This window comes from Schistocerca gregaria, chromosome 4 (assembly GCF_023897955.1).
Source record: "Schistocerca gregaria isolate iqSchGreg1 chromosome 4, iqSchGreg1.2, whole genome shotgun sequence".
Classification (NCBI taxonomy): Eukaryota; Metazoa; Arthropoda; class Insecta; order Orthoptera; family Acrididae; genus Schistocerca; species Schistocerca gregaria.
Genome location: NC_064923.1, coordinates 412762221 through 412774817, shown reverse-complemented (window position 1 = coordinate 412774817; position 12597 = coordinate 412762221). Strand labels below are relative to the sequence as shown.

At 42.2% G+C, this 12597-nt stretch overlaps 1 protein-coding gene across 1 annotated transcript in view; it reads left to right on the top strand.

The window, feature by feature from the left end:
• Positions 1 to 12597, top strand: part of LOC126266619 (L-lactate dehydrogenase) — a 291594-nt gene that overhangs the window by 47084 nt on the left and 231913 nt on the right. The gene's annotated exons all lie outside the window — the stretch shown is intronic.

The following is a 12597-nucleotide window of genomic DNA, read 5'->3' as shown; positions in this document are numbered from 1 at the left end:
TCCAACTGGAGCATCGAATGAGGTGGCGCAGTGGTTAGCACATTGGACTCGCATTCTGGTGGAGGACGGTTCAATCCCGCGTCCGGCCATCCTGATTTAGGTTTTCCGTGATTTCCCTAAATCGCTTCGGGCAAATGCCAGAATAGTTCCTTTGAAAGGGCACGGACAGCTTCCTTCCCTAATCCGATGAGACCGATGACCTCGCAGATTGGTCTCCCCCCCCCCCCCCCCCCAAATCAATCCCACCCCAACTGGAGCATGCTGTAAGGTTTGAGTTAGCTAGCTTTTCAAAATCCACAGGCACCGTCCAACACGGTGGCCGACGACAGCAACAGCACTGGCGCAGTACCCGGCGACGCTGTTAAGAGAAAAATGCAATCATCTCCGGCGTGTACAGGTCGCAACGTACTCAGTAAACGTTAGAGTGTTAATGAGGAGGAAGAAGACGCCCTTCTGGCGTGCATAACATTACGAAATCAAACTCTGGCAGTCTGTCGTCAGATCACGGAGACGTATCAATGAGTTAATAAAGTAGTAACCTATCTATCGGTTCCTTGTCTTGAATCTCCGCCAACCTTAGTTACTTGTTAATGTTTCATGTTTTTGTGATAATTTGTCAGTGAGGATGTTATTAAACATGCTCGTTTTATACTTCAGTGCAACTACTGAACTCGTACTGTATGAGGATTTATGATAAACAATAAAGCCTACGGTAATTTTGACTTTCATTACAAAGGTATCTCACCTTATAACACTACCGTCTGCTACTGCTATATCATAACCTTAAAGTTGGAGGCAGATTGTGAAATAAAACTATCTTATTAAAGCAATTATGGTATAACTCAACGCAACTGTGTTACCCTCTGAGAGGAATTTTGTTATGTTGACCGTGATATACCTAACGGAGGTGGCGTATCGGAAGCGAAAGTCAGAAATACGTAATTATTCAAACAGTAATTAATAATGTTGTACCTAAAGAATAAGGAAAACGGTCGTCAGCCTAATTAGGCAAGAGAAAGATTAACGTTCTTGTTAAAGAAAGTAGGTATGAGTAACATTAACGGATAACACAACCTATATTTTACCACACGCGAGTGCAATGAACTCTCTAACCTGCATATGTTGTCGTTAAGGTTGGAACTAACCATTAGAGCAGCACAAACTATCTGCATAAATATAACAAATAACGAAACCCACTATTACTTTCAGTGCTTATTCAAACTGAATGATCTTTATAACGTTACTATTACTATTCACTGCAGAATCATTAAATGGACATAGGTTCAGTATTATTGTTCAAATATTTTCCTAGCTGACATAAACTTATAAATGCAATTCAATGCATTTTTACGAACTGGTCACAGTTTAAATATCTCTCAACTAAATAGTATTCTATTTAGAATGAAAGTGAAATGGAATTCACCAACAGGTTACTTATCACTGTCTTTTGAATAAAGAATTTATGGTTTTCATAAATAGTGGTCTCCCCGTTACCTGTTACCTAGCATTAGCACAATAGACAAACTCTGGATCCTGTTACACTATTAATATGCACTTCCAATACACAAGAGAAACAAACACTTAGCAATCATGAACATATAACTTTCTACTATTGCAGTTTTGCCGGCCACGGTGGTCGTGCGGTTCTAGGCGCTCCAGTCCGGAGCCTGCCTGCTGCAACGGTCGCAGATTCGAATCCTGCCTCGGGCATGGATGTGTGTGATGTCCTTAGGTTAGGTAGGTTTAAGTAGTTCTAAGTTCTAGGGGACTGATGACCTCAGATGTTAAGTCCCATAGTGCTCCGAGCCATTTGAACCATTTTTTTATTGCAGTTTTCCACTTTTAGTACAGTGAAACACAATGCTGACAAAATTGCAAGAAACTGGCTCACCTTTCAAAATTTACTATAGGCAGCAATGTGATCATTTACTAAGCGAAACTTTATAAGCCTCAGTTATATGAACTTTTAATCTTTAAAAGAAAATTGCCTTTATTATCTCAATGTTCTACTTTCAAGTAAATGATTAAATAGGTGACTTTAAAAGTTTACGAGACTACATTTACTGCTTTCCACAATTTCACTAAATCCACAGTAAATCTGAATATTCCCTTCTCATCGAAGATCAAACAACATTATGTAATTAACTGTCTAACTTTGAGGCTTTCATTTTTTCCACAAAATAAGACACTCGGTAGTCATAGTTCAAATGGAGAGGATTCTGAGAGGAGTTCTGTAGGGAAAAAATTAAGGTAGGTACATAAATTCAGTTATAGGTTACCTTATATTTGTGCACACTAAAACACCCAATAAGCCGATCCTTCACTTACATTATTATAGTACTCCTTTACAGTGATTGTGGAATGTGGTGGCAACTGCATGTTGGTAGGTGGATTTGCAGGCAGAATTGCTGGACTCTGGCCCTTCTTGGAGGCGATGATGGATACCAATTCCAGAATCATTCCATCTATTTATCCATTCAACCGAGGCATTGGAAAGTGGCAGAAAAAGCCTCTCTCGGAACCAGCACGATATACAGCTTTTACATGGCAGTGCACAGTTTGGTAGCTCGTCCCCGACTGACTCTTGTTCCACCTCTTCTACCTAGGCCAACCACAACTTGCGCGCGCTACACAGTTCCGTTCCCGAGGGGAACTACTACACCTTTTTCATACAAACTAACTAAGAATCGTAAGTGAAGGTCAGCAGTTTACATAACAGCAAACAATCATTTTAAATAAAACAGAACATTTGCACATATTAGTATTTCTACACAAAATTATCTGAACAAATTCCAAATACACTCCTGGAAATGGAAAAAAGAACACATTGACACCGGTGTGTCAGACCCACCATACTTGCTCCGGACACTGCGAGAGGGCTGTACAAGCAATGACCACACGCACGGCACAGCGGACACACCAGGAACCGCGGTGTTGGCCGTCGAATGGCGCTAGCTGCGCAGCATTTGTGCACCGCCGCCGTCAGTGTCAGCCAGTGGCATACGGAGCTCCATCGCAGTCTTTAACACTGGTAGCATGCCGCGACAGCGTGGACGTGAACCGTATGTGCAGTTGACGGACTTTGAGCGAGGGCGTATAGTGGGCATGCGGGAGGCCGGGTGGACGTAACGCCGAATTGCTCAACACGCGGGGCGTGAGGTCTCCACAGTACATCGATGTTGTCGCCAGTGGTCGGCGGAAGGTGCACGTGCCCGTCGACCTGGGACCGGACCGCAGCGACGCACGGATGCACGCCAAGACCGTAGGATCCTACGCAGTGCCGTAGGGGACCGCACCGCCACTTCCCAGCAAATTAGGGACACTGTTGCTCCTGGGGTATCGGCGAGGACCATTCGCAACCGTCTCCATCAAGCTGGCTACGGTCCCGCACACCGTTAGGCCGTCTTCCGCTCACGCCCCAACATCGTGCAGTCCGCCTCCAGTGGTGTCGCCACAGGCGTGAATGGAGGGACGAACGGAGACGTGTCGTCTTCAGCGATGAGAGTCGCTTCTGCCTTGGTGCCAATGATGGTCGTATGCGTGTTTGGCGCCGTGCAGGTGAGCGCCACAATCAGGACTGCATACGACCGAGGCACACAGGGCCAACACGCGGCATCATGGTGTGGGGAGCGATCTCCTACACTGGCCGTACACCTCTGGTGATCGTGGAGGGGACACTGAATAGTGCACGGTACATCCAAACCGTCATCGAACCCATAGTTCTACCATTCCTATACCGGCAAGGGAACTTGCTGTTCCAACAGGACAATGCACGTCCGCATGTATCCCGTGCCACCCAACGTGCTCTAGAAGGTGTAAGTCAACTACCCTGGCCAGCAAGATCTCCGGATCTGTCCCCCATTGAGCATGTTTGGGACTGGATGAAGCGTCGTCTCACGCGGTCTGCAAGTCCAGCACGAATGCTGGTCCAACTGAGGCGCCAGGTGGAAATGGCATGGCAAGCCGTTCCACAGGACTACATCCAGCATCTCTACGATCGTCTCCATGGGAGAATAGCAGCCTGCATTGCTGCCAAAGGTGGATATACACTGTACTAGTGCCGACATTGTGCATGCTCTGTTGCCTGTGTCTATGTGCCTGTGGTTCTGCCAGTGTGATCATGTGATGTATCTGACCCCAGGAATGTGTCAATAAAGTTTCCCCTTCCTGGGACAATGAATTCACGGTGTTCTTATTTCAATTTCCAGGAGTGTATATACAGCAAGTTTTGTCTCCCTCCAATTGGGACAAAGAATTTCAATGACAGATATACTACATTGCACAGAATCAAACCATGACTTCAAAGTTTTAACAAAGAAAGGAGTATGCAATTTTGTGTTATCGCTTCAAACACATTTGCAGAAGCTCAACGATGTAGCATTAAATAGAACAAAAGGCAAAATAAATCAGTAGAGAATTAGAGCTATGGTGTTACAACCTGGTCACAAAATTAAATTACAGTGTCACTATTCCACCACCCTCTTGAAGTCTGTAGAGCAAATATTTAGCGTTGATAAAACATCCTTGCGTAACAAGGAATGATAGTTTAGAGTCTTCATTGGGCATCTACATAATGATAAAGGTTAATTATCTCAGGGTTTGAGCAGTGGGATCGTGCATTTTTTTCGTGCCCGTGCCGGGATCATGGGAGTGATTGCATGCTTCGTGATGTAGTCAGGAACAAAAACTTGCACTTTTAATTCTCAGAAATATTTTAAAACATTTTGTGTAACACTATGCTCATACAGCAAAGAGAGAAGTAAAACTTTTGACTATTAAAATTAGATTGTTTTATAATCACATTTCTAGAGACATACATCCGTGTTAGTCATAGAAGTCTGCTGGCGCGAATTAAATAGTCCATGTATGTGACAGTTTAAGTTTCTCTGGTTTGTATGGATTTTGCTCCACATCCCATCGATCTATCAGCTTTGCTATAGCGTCGAAATTATTTTGGAGGAATTTGATAATATATAATATACCTGTTCGTGAGGTGTTTTGAATACGTGTTTGAATGAGGATTAGGAGTCAGCCGAGAACAGCTAGGGAGTTTCTTAAGTGAACGGAAGTTACGTATATCGAGCGTGATAAAAACAGGAAATTATCAGGTATGGGGAAGGAGCTGATAACGTTTCCCAGCGAACGGACAATTCAGAGTCCATCTGTGTTTCAAAGTGAACAGACAGAGACTTGCGAGTCATTGGGGGCGATCGGAAATGACAGGGAGAAGGAGAAAGAGAACGCCAAGATCGCTTCACGACAGGAGGGAGCGGTTAAAAGGATGAGAGATTACTGGGTGGAAAGGAACAGCAGGGCAGTTTCAGCACTGCAGACACATTCTCAGTTGAGCTCAGGAGCGTCAACTCCCAGTAGAACAGATGAGCAAAGTAGCTCAGAACTTGCTTTGTCGCAGTTTTTGCAAAAAATGGAACGAAAGAATGAGGCAGCGAGAAACGAAAGGTTACTTTAAATAAAGGTAATTTGGGAAGAGATAAAGGAAAAAAATGGGATATTTTCAGCGAAAATATGAAATATCTACATCTACATGGGTACTCTGCAAATCATCACATTTAAGTGCCAGGCAGAGGGTTCATAGATCCATCTTCACAATTCTTTGTTATTCCAATCTCGAATAGCGCACGGAAAAAACGAACACCTATATCTTTCCGTACGAGCTCTGATTTACCTTCTTTTATCGTGGTGAACGTTTCTCCATATGTAGGTCGGTGTCAACAAAATATTTTCGCATCCGGAGGAGAAAGTTGGTGATTGAAATTACGTGAGAGGATGCCGTCGCAACGAATAACGCCTTTCTTTTAATGATGTCCAGCCCAAATCTTGTATAATTTCTGTGATACTCTCTCCCATATTTCGGGATAATACAAAATTTTCTGCCCTTCTTTGAACTTTTTCGATGTACTCAGTCAGTCCTATCTGGTAAAGATCCCACACCGTGCAGCAGTATTCTAAAAGAGGACGGACAAGCGTAGTATAGGCAGTCTGCTTAGTAGGTCTGTTACATTTTCTAAGTGTCCTGCCAACAAAACGCAGTCTTTGGTTAGCCTTCCCTACAACATTTTTTGTGTGTTCCTTCCAATTTAAGTTGTTCGTAATTGTAATACCTGCGTATTTAGTTGAATTTACGCTGTTAGACTAGACTGATTTATCGTGTAACCGAAGTTTAACGAATTCTTTTTAGCACTCTTGTGGATGACCTCACGCTTTTCACTATTTAGGGTCAACTGCCAATTTTCGCACCATTCAGGTATCTTTTCTAAATCGTTTTGCAATTTGTTTTGATCTTCTGGTGACTTTATTAGTCGATAAACGGCAGCGTCATCTGCAATCACACTAAGAAGGCTGCTCACATTGTCTCCAAAACCGTTTATATAGATAAGGAACAGCAAAGGACCTATAACACTACCTTGGGGAACGCCAGAAATCACTTGTGTTTTACTCGATGACTTTCCGTCGGTTACTACGAGCTGTGACCTCTCTGACAGGAAATCAAAAATCCAGTCACATAACTGAGACGATATTCCATAAGCACGCAATTTCAATACAAGCCGTTTGTGTGGTACAGTGTCAGAAGCCTTTCGGAAATTCGGAAATACGAGGAATCGATCTGAAATCCCTTGTCAATAGCACTCAACACTTCATGTGAATAAATAGGTAGGAAGGATGTTTTCCAAACCCATGTTGACTGTGTGTCAATAGACAGTTTTCTTCGAGGTAATTCGTAATGTTTGAGAACAATATATGTTCCAAAATCCTGCTGCATATCGATGTTAACGATATGGGTCTGTAATTTAGTGGATTACTCCTACTACCTTTCTTGAATATTGGTGTGACCTGTGCAACTTTCCGGTCTTTGGGTATGGATCTTTCGTCGAGCGAACGATTGTATGTGATTGTTAAGTACGGCTTGGTTCAAATGGCTCTGAGCACTATGGGACTTAACATCTAAGGTCATCAGTCCCCTAGACTTAGAACTACTTAAACCTAACTAACCTAAGGACATCACACACATCCATGCCCGAGGAAGGATTCGAATCTGCGACCGGAGCGGTCGCGCGACTTCAGACTGAAGCGCCTAGAACCGCTCGGCCAACCCAGCCGGCTGTTAAGTATGGAGCTAATGCATCAGCATACTCCGAAAGGAACCTAACTGGTAGACAGTCTGGACCAGAAGACTTGCTTTTATTAAGTGATTTAAGTTGCTTCACTGCTCCGAGGACATTTACTTCTACGTTACCCGTGTTAGTAGCTGTTCTCGATTCGAATTCTGGGATATTTACTTCGTCTTCTTTTGTGACGGCATTTCGGAAGGCTATGTTCAGTAACTCTGCTTTGATGTAAAAGTATTAGCGAGAGAAGCCAAGAAGGTAGTGCAATCCACTAAACAATTGGCAGAACACGTACAGAAAGTACAGGAAGAAATTACAACAACTTCCAGTCCTGGAAACGAAATTGGACAAAGGAAGCAGAAGGCAGAAAGAACAAACAACACTCATGGTAGAAATCGGAAGAAGGCTGGACAGTATTGATGGTGATTTTGTCACGAAATTAGATGAAGCCACATCACTGTTAGAATCGCGCAAGGAGTAATTATTCTCACACGAAATACGGAAGAGACGCAAAGTTCTTAGCAATTCTAATATAGCTTCAACCAGGGAAATTGAGGAAAATCAGTCATTGGTCCAGTCGAGCACAGCACAGGAAAGAAGAATTAGTAACGACAATGGTTTTCGTGAGCTGACCACACCATGTTCACTTCTGGAGACGGATGACAACCCACGGAATAATTGTACACCACTCGTGAGAATGCATGGAGCGGACATGAACGAGTTTGTCGCAAGAGAAAGTATAAATAAAGAGCCAACAACATAGGGGGGACCTGGAGCAGGATATAGGGAAATACAAACAGCTGACAAGAAGTACGCTTGGGAGGAAGAAGCATTTGATTTTTAGCACTTCGTTTCTGTACGGAGATTCCATACTTGTGTGACAGAGCCAAATCTGTTCATCCCACAGTGTGGATATCTCTGTTCAGTTTATCATTACCACCGTTATGGACGTTGCAACAAAGGCTTGACTTCTTGTATGCGCATTTAGGAGGAAGTCCAGCAGTAGGAATGAGAGAGATCGCAGAAACGTGTAGGTCATATCAGGAGTTTAAAGATGCTTTCCTTGCGCTACATTGGTCGAAGGGAACTCAAGAAGCGCATCAAGCAAGAAATTGCGATACACAAAGACCTAGAATCATCAGAACATAGGAGTCCGTAGAAGTTCTTTGGCAATCTTTTACGCAAGAACCAGTACTTGGACACGCCATATAGCGCGAGCGGAATCATATGATTTTTCTGTGTGATATTACCTATCAGGTATCAGCAAGTATTGGCCGGCAGGTGTTTCGGAGACATAAACCCATTAAAAAATGTATTACGGGCGCTAGAAATTATTTTCAACAAGATTCAGGTGAAGGAAAGAAGGAGCGAAGCAGAGAACAACGGGAAAGAATCTAATAATTTTTGTGGACTGCCGCAATGGGAGAACAACAGAAGAAACAACAGGAACAAACGGCCAGACATATCTGTAGGTGGGAAGTTCCAGACTTGTCCATTAATCAGAGGCCCAGAAAACTATTTCCAACCAAACAATCGCCCACAATTTACAGGAACTTGGCCACAACCTAACGAAAGAGTGCAGCAAGCAGAAATCATGGAGATTAGACCACCACATGCTCTCGACAGAGGCCACGCAGGAAATCAAAATCAACAATGTCTAAACATTCATGGTGGTTTCTGTTTGTCTTATATCGTGTCTGAGCGTGTTTTTTAGGAAACTGACTAGTTTGAACCTGGGACCTGTTGCTGGTAAGGGGACGCCAGACCACACACGACATGTAGAATTCAGAAGAGTTCAGTGAGACTAGCGATGATATAACCAAATACTAAATGATCTCAACGTCAGCTCCACTGCACTCCCTGTAAAAGAATCTTAATACTAACTAAATTTAGTGGAAAGGGTTCAAGTCTTTCCTATTTTCAGTTTGCTGGTAAAATAACGTCGAAAAAGCAGTTACATTTACCATTGGAAATTTTATTCTACTCACAAAACATCGTTTATAAATTGCACTATTGATAAAAGGAAATGTTTTAATACAGGATGGTAAAAACCAACTGCGTTCAACAAAAATGTGAACGAATATTCCCTGAATGGGTTTCCAAGTTCTACAATCGATTGAAGCATGACCTATGCCATGTCACATCTATAATCTAGGTTTAAATTAAGTTTCACAAAAGAGAAAACTATCAAAATGGTCTACAGTGACCCTCAATTATCTTTAATAACTTATCTAACTTGTCGTAAATTACAGTGGCTGATGTGGTTTCTCAATAACTATATAACAGAAAAATCATCGCGTTTCAGATTTTTACTTCAAGTGGCAAATGTGAACACCATGAGCTTTAATTGACGATCGACACTAGTATTACGCAAAAAAAGGAGATGTAACAGATGAGACTTCTGCAGTTCTGAGTGAAGCTTTATGCGCTCAAAAAAGCGGCATCGCGTGCGTTCATTACTTTGTCGTTGTTTAGGCAGCGTCAGGGCAGCGGCTGGCGCAGCACAGTTCCGCTCACCTCGCCATCTCAGAAGCAACTCTCTCCTTACTATAATTTACCGAAGTTGGTTTAAAAAAAACTATCTGGCTGTGTTTTCATCTGACCAATCAGGGTCTCAATGTTAACCTTAAGCTCCGCCTACAAAAATTCTGTCTATACAATGAGAAACGTTATACTTTACGTGGTGGGGCAATGTTTTTAAAGTTTGCAACGTAACAGAGACGCGAAAAACTCTCACGCTAAAACCTGCAGCTGGTGTGGTCCTTTTAACATTATCGTAAGATCTATACTGTTCTTTCGGAGGGCTCAATCTTTTAACATGGGCTGGGAGTGGTCCTAATGTAACAGACACGCGAAAAGGCTCACGCTAAAACTTGCGGGTGGTAGTGGCCCTTTTTGGGTTATCGTAAGATCTATACTGTTTTTCTGGAGGGCTCTAGCTTTTAGCATGGGCTGGGGGGGGGGGTGGTCCTTGACGTAACAGAGACGCAAAAAAGTCTCACGCTAAAACGTGCAGGTGGTAGTCTTAGAGGAAGGCTGGCGACGTGGGTGTCCAGTCCGTCCCTTATCGTAGGGCCTTCTAGCTTAACACGGTTCTGCTCTCGGCTTCTGTTCTCGTTTCTCCCCTCGGAACTGCGTCGGTCTCACGCTGGGAAGGTATGATATGCATTTAGGCATTCTTGTGTTAATCTGTGGTATTCCATTTGCTCACTCGTTACTCGTATTACTTTGGTTAATTTAATGTCACGATTTATTCGGAGCTATGTGACATACTACTAGATTTGCTTATTATGTCAGGGTATTCATAGAAGGTGTTGGATTTGCCTGACACCTTACAAATGACAAATGTCAGAAGCAGGATCGCTCATTAGAACACCTGCAGAAAAACTCAGAGCAGGCCAAGTCGATATTGTAGAAAGGGGGGGGGGGGGGGTGAGCAGCAAAGGGGAGCTGAAAATTATGAGGGAGATGCCCAAAATGGGGCGACGTGAGTAATGAAGAGGAACGAGTTGTGAATAATGATGGGGATCAGAAACAAACATTTATATGTTAAGCCACGCTTTAGAGAAAGACGAAAATGAGGGAGAAGAGGATGGTGAAGACACGAAGGAGGAGCTGACACAGCAACGAGCAATGTACTGTGCACCGCATGGCGTCATACTGTGTGCTTTTGTCATGGAACCGGCAAACACATTACAGTAATGGCGTCAAGGCTGATTACGCTGTCGCTACGCCCGGCATCAGTTACGAGCCATTGCTCACATTGGCCACACCCAGTGTATTTCTGACGAATAGGTCACAGCCACACAGTCAGAAATAAATCCAGAATACACGCCAGGGCAACGTGGAAATTTTCCAACTGCAAGATAGCGAATTTTTAGGTCAAAATCACACTTATTTTCGGTGCTGTCTCGTTTTAAATCAGTATACCTTCTCTAATATGTTTCCACTGACAATGTGAGGCCACAACACCCGGATCACGGATTCAAACTTCGTATACTTTTAGTACTCCATTAGGAGAACATAATAAGGCGTACTACTTACGTGATTTCGAAAAACTTCGCAAGAGAATTTCTTGCCTCAATGACGTACAGGTGCGTTGCACACCTGAGTACGAGGTGCCGACGGTCATGTGGTAAACTTTCTTGCTCCGTAGTCGGTGGATCTTTGGCTCAAATATCTCACTTCTTTTTCTTTTAATTTATATTTTTTTAACAGCAGTCGTATTATTTCGTACATATTACACTTGAAACGTAATATGATTAAGAGAGTCATGTATCTGCATGAACTTTTATTGAATTTCTAATGTTATTTCGCTGTTTACTAATTTTTATTATTGCAACAAGTATTATGCTACTTCCATTTCTATACGCAAGTTAAAAACTTTATCAAGCACCTTCAAACTTGTTCACATTTGACTGAGGACCAACAACAAATTGCTTCTGTTGAAGATGATATTAAAATGCGTTCAATCGTACATCGCTAATTCTCGGCACCGATATTTACAAAAATGTTGCATTATGTATGGTCTGCACCCAAATTGTCGGAAGAAAGGGAAATTTTGTCAACGAGTTTTGTTTTTCCTTAAAAACTCTGACATCCTTGTGCATACGGGATAACTGTATTTATTCGGTGTAGTAGATTCCGTTTTAATTTATGTTTTCCTTGTCTGTATGAAAAATATTATCCCGCAATTTATAATGTCGAAACCACTTCCGACGATTTACTGTAAATTGCTCTCATATTCTGCACATTGTAACTCATTGCATTATTGAATAAAGTTATTTACACATTTATTTGTCGATATTCGATTTGGACTTCCCAAGCCTATCCCTCGTGCTGGAAACCTGTGTCTGTAGATCGAAGCGTCCAGATGCAAAGGAGTTCTCGGCAACTTGCCTGATTGCACGTGTAAGGGATTTCGGAAATCACGAGAGACATACATTTACAGGAAAGCATTATACGCTTAGTCGTTTACTTGTCGATGGCTAAGAATATAATATTTATTGCCATAGGAAGATTTTGCAAACAGTCAAATAACGTTGGTACTTCAACAAAATTTCGTGCAAATACACGTGTCTTTCCATTACGATACCTTTCAAATGTATGATATGACTATAGCTGAAAAAATTTCAATTAAAAAAATTAATAGCCAAGATGACTACTCATAGCTGTGTGGTTGCACTACCTACAAGGCTGTTTCGTAGAGTACTGTGAACGACTTTGTATATAAGATCTCTGTAACAACTATTCATGCTCCCATAATTATATAACAAATACAAGTTATTTTAAGGAAATTACATACAGTCATATTTACACCGATGATGAACGACAATTAAGTATAATTGAGAACAAAGACATTCATAGTTTAATTAACAAATTTCTGTAAAATAATTAGTCTCCCTAGCGTAAGAACGTTAAGAACATCGACATCATAGATAAGAGCTTCACAATAGGTGCTCAAATGTAA